The 24163-nt window shown below is 49.4% G+C and overlaps 1 protein-coding gene across 2 annotated transcripts in view; it reads left to right on the top strand.

The window, feature by feature from the left end:
- The window catches only part of LOC144671672 (large ribosomal subunit protein mL50-like), a 52765-nt gene that overhangs the window by 6984 nt on the left and 21618 nt on the right, over positions 1–24163 (top strand). Inside the window, exon 3 of one of the 2 annotated variants that reach the window (XM_078533685.1) lies at positions 2146–2860. The exons of the other annotated variant lie outside the window; for it this stretch is intronic. The gene's annotated coding sequence lies outside the window, so the exon portion shown is untranslated. Of the gene's footprint in view, positions 1–2145; positions 2861–24163 lie in introns of those variants that run through there. 2 annotated transcript variants of the gene reach the window in all.

Consider the following 24163-nt stretch of genomic DNA (forward strand, 5'->3'; position numbering starts at 1 on the left):
GGTATTTGTTAAAAGTTATGATGTTAAGTACTTCTTGTAAAGAAACTGTAAAACCATCGTAAGGAAACCGTCACTGTAGTGAAGCTGTCTTTCTTCCAAGGGGAACATGTCATGAAATGCATTGATCTTCATGGCCCTGGGTGCTGGGAAATGGCGGCATAGCGGTAACGTCACTGGACCAGTAATCAAGAGGCCTGGCCTAATGCTTTGGGGACATGGGTTCAAATCCCACCAAGGCAGCTGGTGGAATTTAAATTCAGTAAATGGATCTGAAATTGAAAGTTAGCCTCAGTAATGGTGGCCATGAAACGATCATCAATTGCTGTAAAAACCCGCCTGGTTCACCAATGCCCTTTAGGAAATCTGCCACCCTTATCTGGCCTGGCCTACATGTGACTCGAGACCCACAGCAATGTGGTTGACTGCCCTCTGAAATGGCCTAGCAAGCCAATCGGTTCAAGGGCAATTAGGGATGGATAAGCCCACATCCCTTGAAAGAGTAAAAATAAATTTGCAGTTTGTGACGATTGCAACATTTAAGGTAAAGGATGTCCTAATGCTTGTTATGTTGGTTCTTGCCTAGTAAAAAGGGTGGGATCCTCTGAATAGTGCAAGGGTCAGTTAACGTCTCTTCTTGGGCGGTCAGTTTCGGGAAGTAAGCCTGCAAGTGGTCACAGAGACAGGGACAGGTTCAGTTCCCAGTTAAGTTTGAAAAGTTAGAGGAAGGGCTGCAGGACAGAGGTAGCCCTTTGGAGCTGTGGTGGTCTTCACGACATGGCCATAGATCTGAAATTATGCATGCAAGCTCCTGTTCGAGCGTCCCCGGGAATCCAACTGAACATAACCTCAGAAGGCAACATCGAAACCCTTGTGAGGTGGGCTGTCGTTGAAGCTGCCCGAGTGGGAGCGACTCTTGAAGAGAATTCCAAGGCAGGGTCTTTAAATGTGGAGATTCCAAACTTTGGTGAGAAAGAGGATGGCCTGAATTGCATGGCCTGTCAGGTGCGCCTGGTCAGCATGTAGAATCCACTCCCGGACGGGATCGCGTTTTCAGCGCGATTTCACACTGGGTGGCCAGTTAAGGCCCGCCCAGCGTGACGCGCGTCTTTTCACTGGTCGGAAGGGTCTGGCAGGGTTGAGAGCATGTTGGGCGCTGGGTCCAACGTGGATTCGGCAGGGCATTCGAAAGCAACAGAGGCAGCTCCTGGAAGGCTGCCCAAGGGACACAGAGGGAGCTGTTGAGCTCAAGGAAGAAAAATTTGCGTGGAGTAGCAATGGCATCTGCTCCTGCTGGGCACGCCAGGTGGGAGGGCAAGTCTGGTGGGCATTCACCCCCCCTCTGGCTCTCGGATGAGTGCTTGGGAACCCTTATGGAGGAGGTCAGTACCAGCCGGACATCTTGACGCCCAGGGATGGCAAAAGGAGGCCACCGCACCTCAACAGAAAGGCATGGGCAGAGGTGGTAGCCCTGGTCAGCAGTCATGATGTTGTGCAGGACACGTGGGTACAGTGCTGTAAAAAGATTCAATGAGTTGGCGCGGATCTGTGTGGAGAAGTGTTAAAGGCTGGTCACCCCCCCCCCCCTAGTGGTGCTCGGTTGGAAGAGCCTGAGTGTCAAATGTCACTGACATCAGCGCAGGCCAAGGGGGTGAGCTGTGGCCGCTTGGCCTGATTGCTTTGCGGCTCGAGGGCCACCACTCGGATGTGCCACGCAAGGTGTCCCTCAGGTGGGGTTGGCCAGGCTGCAATGGCGCTGGGCCAATCAATGATCCTCCGTCCTTTAAGGAGAAGAGAAGCCGTAACACCATTGAGAGATCAAGGACGGGGCGGAGGCCCCCCCCGAACCTGATGATTCTGACGAGATGGATGCCCTGGTGATGGACTGCCAACGCTCAGTTGGTCCACAGGTCGTGGAGAGGCAGGGGTCTCTGATGAAGGTAAGAGTGCAGCGCACAGACGCGAGAGTGTCGGAGTGCGTTAACATTGTCGTGTTGCCTCATCTGTAATGGAAACCTCAAACCTGGAGCCCCCCATTGTTCATTAAAAGACGATAGCACCATGATGCAGTTCGCCATCGCCTCAGCAGCCTGCCTAGTGTGTGACAGTGATGACTGATACTACTGACATGTCGTTTTCTCCCCCTAGAATTGCCATCCAGCCAACGATTGCAGGACCTCGAGGAGACACTTGTCATGAAGATATTAATGTACATAATGTTATTGGAAATTATTTTAAATTGGATTTGTAGGAGGGTCTGTGTCTGTGGGTGTGAGTGTGTGTGGCTTAATTGGATTAAAACCAGCTAGCCTGGGTGCTTTGATGTGTAGTAGTTTTGAGATGTTAAACAGTAAGGTTAGAGGGTAGATTTGCATTTTGTTGAAGAAACCGTTCAAAGATTGGGGGTGAAATCTTGCACCTAGCTAGGAGACACCAAGCAACATGTTTACATTACTAATAAAATTGGTACTATGTAAGGGGTTTTATTGTTAGGAGAGGAGCAGTTCAAAGGGCCTGGTGATACAATGAGAAGTTACATTCAAAGGGAAGTCTGGGTATGTACAGAAAAGAGTTTTGTGTGTGTAAGTCGGAGGCATGTAAGATTTAAGCCACCTGTAAGCCTACAATGGTGCAGAGGAACAAAATTGAAAGAAACCTCATTTTGAATTCATAAGATAAAATGTGCTTTGCCTAATGTCTGTTTAAGTCTATGGGTTATTGTTGCCTTAGGGGAAGATTTATCTGGGAGTGATTAATTTGGGGATTTGTTTAAAAGTTGTTATAGTAGTAATTTGTACACACGTGTATGTGTTTAATTTCTTGTTAAATTAATAAATATTTTATATAATTTATTTAAAAACCCTTTTGAGGCTTGGTGGTTTCATTTCTGAATTCCGAGCTGCATCTCAAACATACCAATTGAAAATATAGGTTATGACAGTTGTTTAAAGTTTCCCTCTGGGATTTTAAACAACTCAGCCTTTATCAACTGCTGTGTCTTAACACACCCTTGACACTGGTGGACCAGCATCCAATAGATGCGCCTGCGTCACACCCCCCCACTCTACACCAGGCACCAGCACAGATACAAGCACCTCGGTGGTCTTTAGATCATCGGCTACAATGTCAGTGCACAGGGGTGGGGGGAAGGGCACAGCACAGCACAGTTGCATGAGAAGCTGGTGGAGGCAGAGAGTGCCCAGGGCGCCAGCAGGCAGAGAACTGCTGCAGACCAGGATCATGCTGAGTCCGAGGCAGATGACGAGCCTCTGGAGTTGCTTATTAGGCAGCAGATGCTGGATGTCCGGCAGGATGCGTGGGAGGATCACGGGCAGAGATTCCCGAGGGTTCACATGCCATGGTCTACGTCATGGAGGAGTCCACGCGGAGCATGAGCACGGCATTGACTCTGAGCACCGAGCGCACAGCCTCCTCCATTTAGAGAGTGGCGACTCTCATGGAGAGGCAGCTCCAAGAACAGAGCCAGGGGGTCTCTGGGGTTGCGCTTGGACCTGCAAGGCCTCATACAGGCAATGACCTCAGGAGGTCACTGCCAGTGTGAGAGATGGATGAGGCACCTAGTATCTCTGCTGGGTCCCCGTCCATCGATGGCGAGCAGGGAGCTCCAGAACTGACCTCACGTTGGTGACCGAGTGTCGTGCCGTCTCTGCAGGCTCCTGTCAGGACGACGGCAGCGCCTTCTCCGCCCTTCTGCCGGTGACCGTGCCATCTGATGAGGCTGTGACGACTAAGGAATGCCCTGCCATGGCACTGGATGCACCCTCACAGGCAGGTGGCCGTGCAGGCTCCACCAGCCAGAGGACGACTGCCAAGGTCATCAGGGCCGACAAGACGCCTGTCAGTGGGGGCAGCGCCAGCAGTGGGGGCCGGGAGGGAGGGGGGGTGGGGAGGGGGGTGCCAAGATGGAGCACTCGCAAACGTTAGATTAAATCACCGTGAGCACAAGAGGGACTTTTCATGGGCGATCTTCATTTCTGCCATTAGTTCTTAAGTAGTTTGCTGGTGTGACTGTTAACACCTTTATAATGTTATGTTCAATGCCCGTAAGTGCCAAGAGCATATCAATTTTGCTTATGTGTTAATGGCCTGAGTACGCTTGACTTATTTCATAGGTGCAGGGCACGCCTGTATCTCATGCTGGACGTGAGGGGCTCTAATCTTTATTGCACAGGTACTGAGTGGACTTTGGGTTCAATGGAACGGGTCATTGCAAACGTCTGGTAAGGAGGTGGCACCCCTGGCATGAGGCTAGAAGCAGTGCCTTGGCAGCCTAGCTGAAGGAGCGTTGAATCAAGGCTTCCCTGGTGTCCCTGCCTCCCTGAAGGTTCCAGAAGCCTGCCTTCACGTCCTCACCATGTTCTTCCCCGAGCTCCTCTTCTGATCCACCACTGGAGTCATCATCTGTGGCCTGTGGAGCTGCCTCGAAACCCTCATCCTCCAGCCGCTCCCCCCTTGCCAGTGCCGGATTGTGGAGAGCGCAGCTGACAATGACTGTAAGAGACGCACGCTCTGCAGGGCACTGCAGTGCTCCCCCTGATGGGTCCAGACAACTGAATCTCATCTTCAGCAGACCAGTGGACCTCTCTTATCACCGCCCTTGTTGGGGCATGACTCTCATTGTACCTCTGCTCCGTTTCTGCCCTTGGGTGCTGGAGAGGTGTCATAAGCCACCTTTTCAATGGATAGCCCTTGTCACCCAGCAGCCGTTCATCCAGTTGGGCCGGAGCCATGAACAATCTTGGCACCTGGAAGTGCTACAGGATGCATGTATCATGGGAGCTGCCAGGGTACCTTGCACAGATTTGAAGAATCTGCATCTTGCCCCAAGCTGCACGTCCATGGAGTGGAAGCTCCTCTTGTTCTCGAGGGCATCCAGCTCACTCACTGGCGCCTTGGTGGCCACAGTCAATAGAAGTCTATGGCACCCTGGACGCGGGGGAACCCAGCAATCGCAGCGAACCCTCTGGCTCGCTGAGCCTGGCTGGCTTCGTCCATCCGGAAATGAATAAATGTCACGACCCGCTTGAACAGAGCGTCAGTCACCAGCTTCATGCAACTGTGAACAGCTGATTGGGACATTCCACATGGATCCCTCACTGACCTCTGGAAAGGTCTGGAGGCATCGAAGTTGAGGGCCTCTATGACCTTTTAGAGCCACTGGCATGGGGTGGCCACCCACACAGTCGGAGGTGATCTCCGGCTCAATCACCTGGCATATTGATGTCACGGTATCCCTGGAGAGGTGGAGCCTCCTTCGGCATTGCACCTCTGACATGTTGAGGGAGCTGGATCACTACCTGAACACTCTGGCAGCAGGATTGTGGTGTCTTCTGTGGCCCCCTTCCACCTTGCACTCTCCACCTCCTCCCACAGGTCACTCCTATTGGACGCTGCCTGCGGACACCTGGCCTTCTCTCCCTTCTGCCCCTCTCTTCCTCCTCAGGAGGTCCCACCAGTGGAGTAGACAATCCCCATTACCAGAGAAACCAAAAGCTGTGCGGTGATTGGACAGGGCCACATGGTATAAACCCTTCAGGAGACTTGGAGACACCAGTGAATCCTGAAATGAAAGCTAGCAATGCAAAGATTGAAGCTAAAAACAGAGATAAAGCTGTCAAGTTTCACTAAGCAACCAGCAGCAAACTACCTCCTAAACACCTCACGACTCACAGTGTCAATGCTCCGGACCCATTTTATCCCAGCCTTGGATGACATCATGAAAAAAATGGATTGCCTGCCTGTCCATTTTGCCCAGACGCTAAAGCGCACGGGTGCTGTGAAATTTTGCTTATTTGACATTTTAATGACCTTAATTGCTCGTTTAACTGTTGGCGGGGATGCTGCCGACTCCCACGTGTGCCCTCTGACCGTAATATTGCTCCAGTACGGGATGACATTAGGACGCGCGCCCGATGTCTTATCGCGCCATTTCACGCAAGGTCGTGTCGCGAGTGCGCCCGCCTGCTCGCGTTTACAGCGTAAAATTCCGGCCGAAGTTTCAGTGAAATTAGTTGGCCCACAGTGGGGCTAACATCTGGTTGTGGGGGGGTGGGGGGGAGGGGGGTGTTGAGAAATCCATGGACTCTATCTTGGTTGCATCTGTCATTTCCTGTGTAAGTGTGGTGTGTTCGAGCACAGTTCGTTTGTTAATTCATATGTACCTCATACTTACTCTGAATGTTAGAGCACAAGATACATATTGTAAATTGTTTTATCTTTCTGAACTAGTAAAGTTTGTTTTTGTTTGTTTAAAACCTGTGGAATCTCGTAGCTTTATTCCAAAAACAGGTGTCTTGAATCTCAACGTTTATCTACTTTAAACAAAATGTTATTGGCTCCTAATTGTATTTCCCCCACCCCCCACCACGTCCCGGGCTCTGGCCAAGGGTCGTAACAGATCACATCACGAATAAAATTGGGAAGGCCTGCTGTACCGTAAGTACCCGTATCTCCAGATTACAGCATGTGTGTAAAAGTGCATGTTGTCACAGCATCTCACATTGCCTGAGTGAACTGTAACACACACTGCCAACATGCCTATCCTTGGATCTGTGGCCGGTTGTGGAGCAATCCAAATATTGAAGCAGACATCGGCAAGCGTGCGAACTGGGTGATTTGCCAATACCTTTTTGGTTGTGTTTATGTGTGTCGTAACACTAGGGGGAGCAGTTCCTGCGTGGGTGCTGAGACAGTGTCAGTCGCAGTAAATTAGTCTGTGACTTGCTCATTTGCAAATAGGCGACCGTGCCAGATTAAGCTTTGAGATGCAAACTGAAATCTGGATTTGGGAGTTAAAGTGAAACAGAACCATGTTAGGATTGACTGTTCTGCAAAATGTCCTGGTCATTCGTCAGTCATTCTTCTTCAAATCCTTGTCAGAAATATTGTGTTTTTAAGTGGACGTTTTTTGCAGATGTTATCAAAATGTCTAGGAGAAGTGTCAAAATGTATAGGATTACTCCACCTTGCATCATTTATTCACCAATTTGTTCATTATTTATTAATGTGGCTTGTTGTAGATGCTACCAAAAGGATGTATTTGATTTTCTACCACTCTTTGGTAAATGCATCATTTTTAATGAACACAATCATTGTTCAGTGTGGGGGTTTGAGACCAGGACTCTGGGCTGAAGACCCCCCAGTAAATACTAACCCAGCTAGCCAGGAATGGCCTCCACAAAGCCTTTCCAACTTGTTGCAGAAGAACATCACTTCAACCCGAAGCCGCTATTTCCATTCTGCGCATCTGCGATGCGTTGCAAATTCGGCAATCTTATCCCCAGTAAGAAATCAGAAATCTAAAGTGGGGATTCGATGTTCTGCAGCCGCGCGCCTGCCCCTGGTACTCCTGCTGCCCAGCGTCAAGACAGCGTGAAGGGTTGCGCACGCGCTGGGGGCCACGGTACAGGTCAAGCTGCCCTAAAATGACACAAGGGGGTGGACTGAACCAATGAATGTGAACACCTTCTGCCCCTGACCACTCCATGCCCTATACCAAGAGCATAACAAAAAAGGAGACTTGCTCCCATATAGCTCTTTTCGCAAACACTTGCATTTATCGAAAAGTCCAGCAGCGGTGAAGAGTGCTTCACAGCTAAGGACCGCCCAGTTCGTGTTATGAAGGAATGTGGCAGCCAATTTGGGCACAGCAAGCTCCCAGCAACAGCGATGTGATAATGACCAGTTTTTAAAAATATATTGTTCCACTGCGTGACTGGCGGGGCCAGCATTTGTTGCCCATCCCTAATACCTACAACTTGAGTGCCTTGCTAGGCCATGTCAGAGGGGCAGTTAAGAGTCAACCACATTGCTGTGGGCCTGGAGTCACATGTAGGCCAGACTGGGGTAAGGACGGCAGATTTCCTTCCCTAAAGGACATTAGTGAACCAGGTGGGATTTTAACAATAATTGATCATAGTTTAATGATCACCCTCACTGAGATGAGCTTTCAATTCCAGATTTTTTCAATGAATTAATTGACCAGGTGCCGTGGTGGATTTGAACCCATGTCCCCAGAGCATTAGCCTGGGCCTCTGGATTAGTTCAGTGACATTACCACTGGACCACCATCTCCTCACCGGAGGAATAAACAGTGGCCAGGGCACTAAGGATAACTCTTCTTTGAAATAAAGGGCAGGCAGGGCCTCTGTTTATCATCTCACCCAGAAGGCAGCACCTCCGACAGTGCAGCACTCCCTCGGCACTGCACTGGCCAATGCCAGCCATGATTTTCCCTGCTCAAGCCCTGGAGTGGGACTTGAACCCTAAAACGATGAGACTTTGAGGTGAGAGCCACAGCTGACACAAGGCGTAAGAGCAGGAGTGAGCCCCATAACCCGCTCTGCTATTCAGTTAGATCATGGCTGATCATCTACCTCAATTCATCACATGGGAACTGCAGCGGTTCAAGAAGGCAGCTCACCACCAGCTTCTCAAGGGCAATTAGGGACAGGCAACAAATTCTGGCTTTGCCAATGATGCCCACATCCCATGAATAAATGAAGGAGTCCGTGTCATTATGCAGCAAGAGCTGGACAACATTCAGGCTTGGGCTGATAAGTGGCAAGTAGCTTTCATGCCACACAAGTGCCAGGCAATCGCCATCTCCAAAAAGAGAGAATCCAACCATCTCCCCATGACATTCAATAGCATTACCATCACTGAATCCCCCACTATCAACATCCTGGGGGTTACCATTGACCAGAAACTGAACTAGACTAGCCATATAAATACTATGGCCACAAGAGCAGGTCAGAGGCTAGGAACCCTGTGGCAAGTAACTCACCTCCTGACTCCCCAAAGCCTGTCCACTATCTACAAGGCACAAACCAGGAGTGTGATAGAATACTCTTCACTTGCCTGGATGAGTGCAACTTCAACAGCACCATCCAGGACGAAGCAGCAATTCGCCAAGGCTCCTTCGACAGCACCTCCCAAACCTGCTCTACCATCTAGATGGACAAGGGCAGCAAAAACATAGGAATACCACCACTTGCAAGTTCCCCTTCAAATCACACACCATGGAAATATACTGGCCATTCCTTCACTGACGTAGAAACATAGAAAATAGGTGCAGGAGTAAGCCATTCAGCCCTTCAAGCCTGCTCCGCCATTCACTATGATCATGGCTGATCATTGAACTCAATAGCCTGCCCCCGCTTTCTCCCCACATCCTTTGATCCCTTTCGCCCCAACAGCTATATCTAACTCCTTCTTGAAAACATATAATGTTTTGGCCTCAACTACTTTCTGTGCGAATTCCACAGGCTCACCACTCTCTGGGTGAAGAAATTTCTCTTCATCTCAGTCCTAAATGGTCTACCCCGTATCCTCAGACTGTGACCCCTGGTTCTGGACTCCCCCACCATCGGGAACATCCTTCCTGCATCTACCCTGTCTAGTCCTGTTAGAATTTTATAGGTTTCTATGAGATTCCCCCCTCATTCTTCTGAACTCCAGCGAATATAATCCTAACCGACTTAATCTCTCCTCATAAATCAGTCCCGTCATCCCAGGAATCAGCCTGGTAAACCTATGCTGCACTCCCTCTACAGCAAGAACATCCTTCCTCAGATAAGGAGACTAAAACTGCACACAATATTCCAGGTGTGGTCTCACCAAGGCCCTGTATAATTGCAGCAAGACATCCCTGCTCCTGTACTCGAATCCTCTGGCTATGAAGGCCAACATACCATTTGACTTCTTTACCGCCTGCTGTACCTCCACGCTTACCTTCAGCGACTGGTGTACAAGGACACCCAGGTCTTGTTGCACATTCCCCGCTCTCAATTTATAGCCATTCAGATAATAATCTGCCTTCCTGTTTTTGCTACCAAAGTGGATAACCTCACATTTATCCACATTATACTGCGCTGGGTCAAAACTGCAGCGGTTCAAGAAGGCGGCACACCACCAACTTCTCAAGGGCAATTAGGGAATGGGCAATAAATATTGGCCTAGCCAGTGATGCCCACATCCTGTGAAAGAATTAAAAAAAACCTATACTCTCCACTTTCCTGCCCTATCCCCACATCCCTTGATTCCTTGAGTATCCAAAAATCTATTGATCCTCGTCTTGAATATACTCAACGACTGAGCATCCACAGCTCTCTCATTTACACGGCTGACCCCATAAATGTGTGGGTTTACATATCAGGAAAGGATTGACAGGCTGGGTCTCTTTTCTCTTGAAAAGAGAAGGCTGGGGGTGGGGTGACCGAATAGAAGTCTTTAAAATTCTGAAGGGTTTTGATCGAGCGGATACAGAGAGAGCCTTTCCTCTTGTGAGGAAGAAGCCATCAAGATAAGATCGTCATCTATAAACCCAACAGGGGAATTCAGGAGAAACCTCTTCACCCAGAGAGTGGGGAGAATGTGGAACTCGCTCCCACAGGAAGTGGCTGAGGTGAATAGTTATAGATATACATTGAAGGAGAAACTAGAAAAGTAGATGGGGGCGGGGGAGAAGGGAATTGATGGTCATGATGGTTGAGAGGGTGTGAGAGAGGTAGAGAGAGAGAGAAGGATGTGTGTGAGAGAGAGGGAGAGATCCAGGTGCATGAGCTGCCATTGTGAGCTGACTTCCGGAGCTGGTGTGAGCTTGCTGAAAGTTAGCAGAAGTATTTTTACCAGCTGAGTTACTTCCCTCAGACGATCTCCTTGCTTCCGTGCCAGAACGCTGCTCTCAGGGCTAGCTCCCACTTCCCTTTTTGCCTTTCCTGTGAAATTCCTGTTAATTTGCGAAAAGCAGGGTGGGTGTGGAGCAATCACTTAACTTCCAGTGTTTCCCTTTGGCTCTCTCCTGGTGGTGGGAGTGTGGCTCGATTTCCCAGACACCCACCCCAATCCCAGCCCCCCAACCTGTTCACCGCATTGTGGCCCCTCACGCTTTCTCCGTTCAACCTGAAAACGGTTTTTGACAGGAGCCCTTGTGAGCTACCGAAAGAGGCAGTCACTCCGTTCAATTGCGTGATTTATCAGCATAATCATCACCTACTTTCCATCTTTTGGATGAGCCATTAAACCCCATCTGCCCCCTCAGGTGGAACTCAAAGACCCCACGCCCACTATTTGGAAGAAGAGTGAGGGGAGATCTCCCCAGTGTCCTGGGGGCAAGATTTGTCCCTCGCCTACCATCGCTAAACAAATTATTATCACATCGCTCTTTGTGGGAGCTTGCTGTGTACAAATTGGATGCACCATTTCCAACATTAAAACAGCGACTATAAATTCAAGACATTTCATTAGAGATGTTTGGAGGTTGTTAAAGGCACTATAGAAATGCAAGTATTTCTTGTTTGCATACAAACACCAGATTTCACCTCGAGAGGGATGAAATTGAAATGCGGAGAAGTTAGATTAAACCTGCACAGCACCTTGGTCAGTCCAAACTCAGAGCACTGTGCACATACACTGTACACTATCTCCGTACCCCTAGCTTAGACCGCACTGGGAGCACTGTGCACATACACTGCACACCATCTCTATATCTGTAGGTTAAACTGCACTTGGAGCTCTGTGCGCATATACTGTACGCAATCTCCATGTCCTGAGGTTATACATCACATGGAGCTCTGTGCAAATATACTGTACACAATCTCCATATCCCTAGGCTAGACCACACTTGGAGCACTGTGCACAGTTCTGGTCTCCATATACCATGGTTAGACCATACATGGAGCACTGTGCACAGTTCTGGTCTCCATACCCCTTGGTTAGACCACACCCGGATCACTGTGCACAGTTCTGGTCCCCATATTCCTTGATAGGACCACGCTTGGAGCACTGTGCACAGTTCTGGTCTCCATATACCATGGTTAGATCATACTTGGAGCACTGTGCACAGTTCTGGTCTCCATACCCATTGGTTAGGCCACACCTGGGGCACTGTGCACTGTTCTGATCTCCATATACCTTGGTTAGACCACACTTGGAGCACTGTGCTCAGTTCTGTCTCCATATACCTTGGTTATGCCACACCTGGATCACTGTGCACAGTTCTGGTCTCCACATCCCCAGGTTAGATCAAATTTGGAGCACTGTGCGCTGTTTAATCTCCATATCACTTGTTTGGACCACACTTGACGCACTGAGCATAGTTCTGGTCTCCATATCCATTTGGTTGGACCACACCTGGAGCAATGTGCACAATTCTGGTCTCCATATCCCTTGGTTAGATGATATCTAGAACATTGTGCACAGTCATGGTCTCTTATACCTTGGATAGACCACACTTGGAGCAATTTGCACAGTTCTGGTCCCCATAACCCTCGGTTAGTCTCCAGCTGGTGCAATGTGCACAGTTCTGGTCTCCAGATCCCTTGGTTAGTCTGCACTTGGGCACTGTGCACATACACTACCTCTATATCCCTTGGTTAGACCACATTTGGAGCACTGTGCACAGTTCTGGTCTCCATATCCCTTGGTTAGACCACACTTGGAACGCTGAGCACAGTTCTGGTCTCCATATACATTGGCAAGATCACACCTAGAGCACTGTGCACAGTTCTGATCTCCATATCCCTCGGTTAGACCACACTTGGAGCACTGTGCACATTTCTGGTCTCCATACCCCTGGTTAGATCACATTTGGAGCACTGTGCACAGCTCTGCTCTTCAGATACCTTGGATGGACCACACCTAGAGCACTGTGCACCATTTTGGTCTCCATTTACCTTGGTTAGACCACACTTGGAGCACTGTGCACAGTTCTGGTCTCCATATCCATTGGTTAGATGATATCTGGAACAATGTGCCCAGTAATGGTCTCCTTATACATTAGCAATATCACACATGGAGCACTGTGCACAGTTCTGGTCTCCACATACCTTGGTTAGACCACACTTGTAGCACTGTGCTCAGTTCTGTCCCCATACAGCTTGGTTAACCCAAACCTGGAGCATTGTGCACAGTTCTGGTCTCCGTATCCCCTGGTTAGATCAAATTTGGAGCACTGTGCACTGTTCTAACCTCCATATCACTTGTTTGGACCACACCTGGAGCACTGTGCACAGTACTGCTCTCCATACCCCTGGTTAGATCACATTTGGAGCACTGTGCACAGGTCTAATCTCCATATCACTTGGTTGGACCACACCTGGAGCACTGTGCACCGTTCTGGTCTCCATACCCCTTAGACCACACCTGGACCACTGTGCACAATTTTGGTCTCCATACCCATTGGTTATACCGCAGCTGGAGCACTGTGCACTGTTGTGGTCTCCATATCCCTTGGTTAGACCACACCCGGAGCACTGTGCACAGTTCTGGTCCCCATACCCCTTGGTCAGACCACACCTAGAGCACTGTGCACAGTTCTGGTCTCCATACCCCTTGGTTAGACCACCCTTGGAGCACTGTGTACAGTTCTGGTCCCTGTACCCCTTGGTCAGACCACACCTGGAGCACTGTGCACAGTTCTGGTCTCCATACCCCTTGGTTAGACCACACCTGAAGCACTGTGCACAGTTCTGGTCTCCATATACCTTGGTTGGAGCACACTTGTAGCACTGTGCACAGTTCTATTCTCCATATACCTTGGTTAGACCACACTTGGAGCACAGTGCACAGTTCTGGTTTCCACATCACTTGGTTGGAGCACACTTGGAGCACTGTGCCCAGTTCTATTCTCCATATACCTCGGTTAGACCACGCTTGGAGCACTGTGCATAGTTCTAATCTCGATATCACTTGGTTGGACCACTATTGGAGCACTGTGCACAGTTCTGGTCTCCATATCCCTCGGTTGGACCACACTTGGAGCACTGTGCACAGTTCTGGTCTCCACACCCCTTGGTCATTCCACAAGTGGACACTGTGCACAGTCCTGGTCTTCATACGCCCTGGTTAGATCACATTATGAGCACTGTGCACTGTTCTAATCTCCATATCACTTGGTTGGACCACACCTGGAGCACTGTACACAATTCTGGTCTCCATATTCCTTGGTTAGATGATATCTGGAACACTTTGCACAGTCATGGACTCCTTATACCTTGGGTAGACCATACTTGGAACAATTTGCAGTTCTGGTCCCCATATCCCTTGGTAGGACCACGCTTGGAGCACTGTGCACAGTTCTGGTCTCCATACCCCTTGGTTAGACCACACTTGGAGCACTGTGCACAGTTCTGGTCCCCATACCCCTTGGTTAGACCACACTTGGAGCACTATGCAATGTTCTGGTCCCCATACCCCTTGGTTAGACCACACTTGGAGCACTATACAATGTTCTGGTCTCTATACGCCTTGGTTAGATGATAGCTGGAGCACCGTGCACAGTTCTGGTTACCATATACCTTGGTTAAACTACACCTGGAGCACTGTGCACAGTTCTGGTATCCATACCTCCTGGTTAGATCACATTTGGAGCACTCTGCACATGTCTGGTGTCCATTTACCCTGGTTATCGCACACCTGGAGCACTGTGCACAGTTCTGGCCTCCTTTCCCCTTGGTTGGACCACACTTGGAGCACTGTGCACAGTTCTGGTCTCCACACCCCTTGGTCAGCCACGCGTGGAGCACTGTGCACAGTCCTGGTCTTCATACGCCCTGGTTAGATCACATTTGGAGCACTGTGCACTGTTCTAATCTCCATATCACTTGGTTGGACCACACTTGAAGCACTGTGCACAGTTCTGGTCCTTATACCACTTGGTTAGCCAACACCTGTAGCACTATGCACAGCTCTGATCTCCATACCCCTTGGTTGACCTCACTTGGAGCACTGTGCACAGTTCTGGTCCCCATACCCCTTGGTTGGACCACACTTGGAGCACTGTTCATAGTTCTGGTCTCTGTATCCCTTGGGTAGACCACACTTAGAGCACAGCGTGTAGTTTTGCTCTCCATGTACCTTGGTTAGACCACACTTGGAACACTGTATACAATTCTGCTCTCCATATACCTTGGTTTGACCACACCTGGAGCACTGTGCACATTTCTGGTCTCCAGATCCCTAGGTTAGACCACACTTGGAGCACTGTGCACATACACTGTACACTATCTCTATATCCCTTGGTTAGACCACACTTGGAGCACTATGCAATGTTCTGGTCTCCATACCCCTTGGTTAGACCACACTTGGAGCACTATGCAATGTTCTGGTCCCCATACCCCTTGGTTAAACCACACTTGGAGCACTATGCAATGTTCTGGTCTCCATACGCCTTGGTTAGATGACAACTGGGGCACCGTGCACAGTTCTGGTTACCAGATACCTTGGTTAAACTACACCTGGAGCACCGTGCACAGTTCTGGTTACCATATACCTTGGTTAATCTACACCTGGAGCACTCTGCACAGTTCTGGTATCCATACCTCCTGGTTAGATCACATTTGGAGCACTCTGCACATGTCTGGTGTCCATCTACCCTGGTTAGACCACACCTGGAGCACTGTGCACAGTTCTGGCCCCCTTTCCCCTTGGTTGGACCACACTTGGAGCACTGTGCACAGTTCTGGTCTCCACACCCCTTGGTCAGCCACGCGTGGAGCACTGTGCACAGTCCTGGTCTTCATACGCCCTGGTTAGATCACATTTGGAGCACTGCGCACTGTTCTAATCTCCATATCACTTGGTTGGACCACACTTGAAGCACAGTGCACAGTTTTGGTCTTCGTATACCTTGATTAGACCACACTTGGAGCACTGTGCACAGTTCTGATCTTCATAGACCTTGGTTAGACCACAGTTAGAGCACTGTGCATAATTCTGTTCTCCATATCCCCTGGTTAGATCACATTTGGAGCACTGTGCGCTGTTCTAATCTCCATATCGCTTTGGTTAGACCACACCTGGAGCACTGTACACAATTCTGGTCTCCATATCCCTTGGTTAGATGATATCTGGAACACTTTCACTGTCATGGTCCTCTTATACCTTGGGTAGACCACACTTGGAGCAATTTGCACAGTTCTGGTCCCCATATCCCTCAGTTAGACTCCAGCTGGTGCAATGTGCACAGTGCTGGTCTCCAGATCCCTTGGTTAGTCTGCACTTGGGCACTGTGCACATACATTGTACACTATCTCTATATCCCTTGGTTAGATCGCACTTGGAGCACCGTGCACACTTCTGGTCTCCATATACCTTGGTCAGACCACACATGGGGCACTGTGCACTGTTCTGGTCTCCATATACCTTCGTTAGACCACACTTGGAGCACTGTTCAAACATCTGGTCTCCATACTCCTTGGTTGGACCACACCGGGAGCACTGTGCCCAGCTCTGGTCCCCATACCCCTTGGTTGGACCACACCTGGGGCACTGTGTACTGTTCCAATCTCCATGTCCCTTGGTTAGACCACACTTGGAGCACTGTGCACTTTTAAAATCTCCCTCTACCTTGTTTAGACCATACTTGGAGCACAGTGCATAGTCCTGGTGTCCATCCCCTTGGCGAATCCACACCTGGAGCACTGTGCACAGTTCTGGTCCTCATACCACTTGGTTGACCACACCTGGAGCACTGTGCACAGTTGTGGTCTGCATATCACTTGTCTCTACCACACTTGGAGCATTGTGTATAGTTCTGGTCTCCATACGCCTTGGTTGGACCACACTTAGAGCACAGTGTACAGTTTTGCTCTCCGTGTTCCTTGGTTAGACCACACCTGGAGCACAGTGCACAGTTTTGGTCTCCGTATACCTTGATTAGACTACACTTGGAGCACTGTGCACAGTTATGATCTTCATAGACCTTGGTTGGAGCACAGTTGGAGCACTGTGCACAATTCTGTTCTCCATATCCCCTGGTTAGATCATATTTGGAGCACTGTGCGCCGTTCTAATCTCCATATACTTTGTTTAGACCACCCTTGGAGCACTGTGCACAGTTCTGCTCTTCATATACCTTGGATAGACCAGACTTGGAGCACTGTGCACATACACTGTATACTATCTCTATATCCCTTGGTTAGACCACAGTTGGAGCACTGCACAATTCTGGTCTTCATATACCTTGGTTAGACCACATCTGGAGCACTGTGCACAGTCATGGCCTCCATATACCTTGGTCAGCCCACACGTGGAGCACTGTGCAGAGTTCTGTTCTCCATATCCCCTGGTTAGATCATATTTGGAGCAATGTGCACAGTACCGGTCTCCATATCCCTTGTTTAGATCACACTTGGAGCACTGTGTACAGTTCTGGTCTCCATATCCCTTGGTTAGACCACACTTGTAGCACTGTGCACAGTTATGGTCCTCATACCACTTGGTTGACCACACCTGGAGCACTGTGCACAGTTCTGGTCTCCATATCACTTGGCTCTACCACACTTGTAGCATTGTGTATAGTTCTGGTCTCCATATGCCTTGGTTGGACCACACTTAGAGCACTGTGCAAAATTCTGGTCTCCATATCCCTTGATTAGATGATATCTGGAGCACTGTGCACTGTCCTGGTCTCCATATCCCTTGGTTAAACCACACTTGGAGTACTGTGCACAGTTCCGGTCTCCATGTTCCTTGGTTAGACCACATTTGGAGCACTGTGCTCATACACTGTACACTATCTCTATATCCCTTGGTTAGACCACACTTGGAGCACTGTTCACAGTTCTGGTCTCTGTATCTCTTGGGTAGACCACACTTAGAGCACAGTGCACAGTTTTGCTTTCCGTGTTCCTTGGTTAGACCACAGTTGGAGTACTGTGCACAATTCTGCTCTCCATAGACTTTGGTTAGACCACACCTGGAGCACTGTGCACAGTTAAGGTCTCCATATCCCTTGGTTAGACCACACTTGGAGCACTGTGCACATACACTGTACACTATTTCTATTTCCCTTGGTTAGACCACAATTGGAGCACTGTGCACAATTCTGCTCTTCATATACCTTGGTTAGACCACATGTGCACAGTTCTGTTCTCCATATCCCCTGGTTAGATCACATTTGGAGCACTGTGCGCAGTTGTAATCTCCATATACCTTGTTTAGACCACACTTAGAGCACTGTGCACAGCTCTGGTCTCCATATCCCTTGGTTAGACCACACCAGGAGCACTGTGCACTGTTCTGGTCTCCTTATACCTTGGTTAGACCACGCATGGAGCAATTTGCACAGTTCTGGTCCCCATATACCTCGGTTAGACCACATCTGGTGCACTGTGCACTGTTCTGGTCTCCAGATCCCCTGGTCAGACCACACATGGAGGAGTGTGCACAGTTCTGGTCCCCATACCCCTTGGTTGGACCACACCTGAAGCACTGTGTACTGTTCTCATCTCCATACCACTTGGTTGACCACACCTGGAGCACTGTGCATTGTTCTAATCTCCATAACACCTGGTTGTCCTGCACTTGGAGCACTGTGCATAGTTCTGGACCCCTTACCCCTTGGTTAGATGATATCTGGAACACTTTGCACAGTCATGGTCCTCTTATACCTTGGGTAGACCACACTTGGAGCAATTTGCACAGTTCTGGTCCCCATATCCCTCAGTTAGACTCCAGCTGGTGCAATGTGCACAGTGCTGGTCTCCAGATCCCTTGGTTAGTCTGCACTTGGGCACTGTGCACATACATTGTACACTATCTCTATATCCCTTGGTTAGATCGCACTTGGAGCACCGTGCACACTTCTGATCTCCAAATACCTTGGTCAGACCACACATGGGGCACTGTGCACAGTTCTGGTCTCCATACTCCCTGGTTAGATCACATATGGAGCACTATGCACTTTTCTAATCTCCATATCTCTTTGTTGGACCACACTTAGAGCGCTGTGCACAGTTCTGGTCTCCATATACCTTCGTTAGACCACACTTTGAGCACGGTGCAAACATCTGGACTCCATACCCCTTGGTTGGACCACACCCGGAGCACTGTGTACTGTTCCCTTCTCCACATCCCTTGGTTAGACCACACTTGGAGCACTGTGCACTCTTTTAATCTCCATATCACTTGGTTGTACCATGCTTGGAGCACTGTGCACAGTTCTGGTCTCCATACCCCTTGGTTAGATCACATCTGCAGCACTGTGCACAGTTATGGCCTCCATATACCTTGGTCAGCCCACACGTGGAGCACTGTGCAGAGTTCTGTTCTCCATATCCCCTGGTTAGATCATATTTGGAGCAATGTGCACAGTACCGGTCTCCATATCCCTTGTTTAGATCACACTTGGAGCACTGTGTACAGTTCTGGTCTCCATATCCCTTGGTTAGACCACACTTGTAGCACTGTGCACAGTTATGGTCCTCATACCACTTGGTTGACCACACCTGGAGCACTGTGCACAGTTCTGGTCTCCATATCACTTGGCTCTACCACACTTGGAGCACTGTGCACAGTTCTGGTCTCCATGTACCTTGGTTGGCCAACACCTGGAGCACTGTTCACTGTTGTGGTCTCCGTATCCCTTGGGTAGACCACACTTGGAGCACTGTGCACAGTTTTGGTCTCCATGTGCCTTGGTTGACCACACCTGGAGCAGTGTGCACAGTTCTGGTCCTCATGCCACTTGGTTGTAGCACACTTGGAGCACTGTGTATAGCTCTCTCTCCACACACCTTGGTTAGACCACACCTGGAGCACTGTGCACGTACACTGTACACTATCACTATATCCCTTGGTTAGACCACACTTGGAGCACTGTTCACAGTTCTGGTCTCTGTATCGCTTGGGTAGACCACACTTAGAGCACAGTGCACTGTTTTGGCCTCCGTATACCTTGGTTAGACCACACTTGGAGCACTGTGCACAATTCTAATCTCCATATCACTTGGTTGTACCATACTTGGAGCACTGTGCAAACTTCTGGTCTCCATACGCCTTGGTTAGACCACACCTGGAGGACTGTGCCGAGTTCTGGTCTCATATCCCTTGGTTAGACCATACCTGGAGTACTGTGCACAGTTATGGTCTCCATACCCCACTGGTTAGATCACATTTGGAGCACTGTGCACTGTTCTGGCCTCCATCTACCTTGGTTGGACCATACTTGGAGCACTGTGCAAAGTTCTGGACTCCTTCTGCCTTTGTTAGACCACACCTGGAGCACTGTGCACAGTTATGGTCTCCATCTACCTTGGTTAGACTACACCTGGAGCACTCTGTACACTTCTGGTCTCCACACTACTTGGTTAGACAACACCTGGAGAACTGTGCACAGTTCTGTTCTCCATGCCCCTGCTTAGATCACATTTGGAGCGCTATGCACTGTTATAATCTCCATATCACTTGGTTGGACCACTCTTGGAGCACTGTGCACAGTTCTGGTCTCCACACACCTTGATTAGCCAACATGTGGAGCACTGTGCACAGTTCTGGTCTCCAGATACCTTGGTTAGACCACACTTGGAGCACTGTGCACAGTTCTGGTCTCCATATACCTTGGTTAGATGACACCTGGAGCACTGTGCACAGTTCTGGTCTCCATACCCCCTGGTTAGATCACATTTGGAGCACTGTGAACTGTTATAATCTCCATATCACTTGGTTGGAACATACTTGGAGCACTGTGCACAGTTCTGGTCTCCATATCCTTTGTTTGGATCACATCTGGAGCGCTGCGCACAGTTCTGGTCTCTGTATCCCCTGGTTAGACCACACTTGGAGCACTGTGCACCCTTCTGGTCTCCATATCTATTGGTTAGTCCACACTTGGGGGACTATGCTCAGTCATGGTTTCCAAATCCCTTGGTTAGACCACACTTGGAGCACGGTGCACAGTCATGGTCTCCATATACCTTTGTTGGACCACAGTTGGAGTACTGTGCAAAGTTCTGGTCTCCATATCCTTTAGTTACATCACACTTGGAGCACTGTGCACTGTTCTAATCTCCATATCACCTGGTTGTCCCGCACTTGGGAGCACTGTGCAAAGTTCTGGTCTCCATAACCCTTGGTTAGACCCCACTTGGAGCACTGTGGACTGTTCTAATCTGCATATCACTTGGTTGGAACACACGTGGAGCACTGTGCACTGTTCTGGTCTCCATATCCCTTGGCTGGACCACACTTGGATCACTGTGCACATTCCCTGTACACTATCTCTATATTCCTTGATTAGACCACACTTGGAGCACCGTGCACAGTCATGCACTCCACATATCTTTGTCAGCCCACACGTGGATCACTGTGCACAGTTCTGGTCTCCATACGCCCTGGTTAGATCACATTTGGAGCACTGTGCGATGTTGCAATCTCCATATACCTTGTTTAGACCACACTTAGAGCACTGTGCACAGCTCTGGTCTCCAGACCCCTTGGTTGACCACATTTGGAGCACTGTGGACAGTTCTGGTCTCCATAGACCTTGGGTAGAGCACAATTGGAACGCTGTGCACAGTTCTGGTCCCCATTGCTCCTGGTTAGATCATATTTGGAGCACCTGTGCACTGTTCTAATCTCCATTTCACTTGGTTGGATCACACTTGGAGCACTGCGCCCTGTTTGCTTCTCCATATGCCTTGGTTAGACCATATCTGCAGCATTGTGCACAGTTCTGGTCTCCAAAGATCTTTGTTGGACCACACTTGTAGCACTGTGCACTGTTGTGGTCTCCATATACCTTGGTTAGACCACACCTGGAGCACTGTGCACAGTTCTGGTCTCGATATCCCTTGGTTAGACCACACTTGGAGCTTTGTGGACAGTTTTGGTCTCCATTTCCCTTGATTGGATCACACTTGGAGCACTGTGCACAGTTTTGATCCCCATACACCTTGGTTGGACCACACCTGGAGCATTGTGCACAGTCATGGTCTCCATATACCTTTGTTGGACCACACTTGGAGCACTGTGCACTGTTCCGATCTCCATATCTCTTGGTTCGACCACACTTGGCGCACTGCGCACAGTTCTGGTCCCCATAGACTTTGGGCAGACCATACCTGGAGCACTGTGCAAAGTTCTGGTCTCTACACACCTTGTTTAGACCACACTTGGAGCACTGTGCACAGTTTTGGTCTCCATTTCCCTTGATCGGATCACACTTGGAACACTATGCACATTTTTGATCCCCATACCCCTTGGTTGGATCATACTTGGGAGCACTACGCACTGTTCTAGTCTCCATATACCTAGGTTAGACCACACTTGGAGCACTGTGCACAGTTCTGGTCTTCATACACCTTGGGTAGACCACACCTGGAGCACTGTGCACAGTTGCGGTCTCCATATCCCTTGGTTAGACCACCTTGGAGCACTGTGCACAATTCTGGTCTCCATATCCCTTGGTTAGACCGCACTTGGAGCACTGTGCACTGATCTGTTATCCATATCCTTCGGTTAGACCACACTTGGAACACTCTTCACAGTTCTGGTCTCCATACTCCTTGGTTTGACCACAGTTGGAGCACTGTGCACAGTTCTGGTCTCCATGTATCTTGGTTAGACCACACATGGGGCACTGTACACTGTTATGGTCTCCTTATGCCTTGGTTGGACCACACTTAGAGCATGTGCACAGTTCTGATCTCCATTTATAAAATAGGATGTAGAGATTCCGGAGAAGATGCAAAAACAATTCATTAACAAGTGTGGTCTTAAGTTCAATGAGAGGCTGTAACTATTGGGAAAGATTGAACAGGCTGGGGCTCGTTTCTCTAGATTAAGAGAAGACTGAGGGGTGAACTGATCGAGGTCTTCAAAATGATGAACGGGTTTCGAGCGGGTAGACGTAGAGTAGATGCCTCCACTTGTGTGGGAGAGACCAGGACTAGGGGGCCATCAATATAAGATCGTCACCAGTAAATCCAATGGGGAATTCAGGAGAAACCTCTTTACCCAGGGAGTGAGGAGAACGTGGAACTCATTACAAGAGGGAGTTGTCGAGCTGAGTCGTATTGATGAGTTTAAGGGGAAGCTGGGTATGCTGAAGGACAGTTTCTGTGCTGTATGTGCGATGTGGGATGATTCATAAAACGTTGCTTGAATTAGCACAAGGAAGCTGGATAATGATGAGGTGGAGTGTGTCGATAACACTGAGGGGCTTGGTAGGCCACGTTAAGAAACAGTAGAGAGACACACTTGATCGTGTGGGTCAGAAGTCACAGGTAGACCAGACCAAGTAAAGATGGCAGACATAATCCTCGAAAAGACATTCACGGACCAAATGGGGTTTTGTGACATCCGAAAGCTTCACAGTCGCTTTTTATGAGATGGGCTTTTTACTTACACATTTGTCAGACTAGGGGACCGAGATTTCAGGTTTTGGGCTGGAGATGCGGGGGGGGGATGTGAGGAAGGACATTTTCCCCACAGCAAGTGAGAGTGACCGGGAGCTCGCTGGGTGGTGGAAGCAGAGATGACGAATGATTTCAAGACGAAATCAGATGGACAATGGGGGGAAATAAACTTGCTGCGTTGTTGAGCACTGAGGGAGTGCTACGCTCTCGAAGGGTCAGTACTGAGGGAGTGCCGCACTGTCAGAGGGTCAGTACTGAGGCAGAGCTGCAGTGTCAGAGGGTCAGTACTGAGGCAGAGCTGCAGTGTTGGAGAGTCAGTGCTGAGGGAGCGCTGCACTGTCGGAGGGTCATACTGAGGGTATGCTGAAATGTCGGGTGGTCAGTGCTGAGTGAGATCTGCACTGTTGGAGGGTCAGTACTGAGGGAGTGCTGCACTGTTGGAGGGTCAGTACTGAGGGCATGCTGCACTGTTGGAGTGTCATACTGAGGGTGTGTTGAATTGTCGGATGGTCAGTATTGAGTGAATGCTGCACTGGTGGAGGGTCAGTTCCAGGGGCAATCCCAAGATATTCTATAAGTATGTCAATGGGAAGAGGATAAGAGAAAGAGTAGGGCCCATTAGGGACCAAGGGGGCAATCTATGCATGGAGCCAGAGGACATTGTTAGAGTGTTGACCGAATACTTCACATCTGTCTTCACCCAAGAGAATGAGGATGAAGGTATGGAACTCGGGGAGAGAGTCTGCGAGGTTCTTGAGCAAATTGATATAGGGAGTGACTAGGAATTGGAGGTGTTGGCAGGCTTAAAAGTGGACAAATCTCCAGGTCCGGATGATTTGTGTCCCAGACTGCTGAGTGAGGCAAGGGAGGAGATCGCAGGGGCTCTGACCCAAATTTTTAATTCCTCTCTGGCTACAGGGGAGGTGCCAGAGGACTGGAGAACAGCTAATGTGGTTCCACTATTTAAGAAGGGTTGTCGAGATAAGCCAGGGAATTACAGACCAGTG

Source organism: Cetorhinus maximus, chromosome 33, assembly GCF_964194155.1.
Source record: "Cetorhinus maximus chromosome 33, sCetMax3.hap1.1, whole genome shotgun sequence".
Lineage (NCBI taxonomy): Eukaryota > Metazoa > Chordata > Chondrichthyes > Lamniformes > Cetorhinidae > Cetorhinus > Cetorhinus maximus.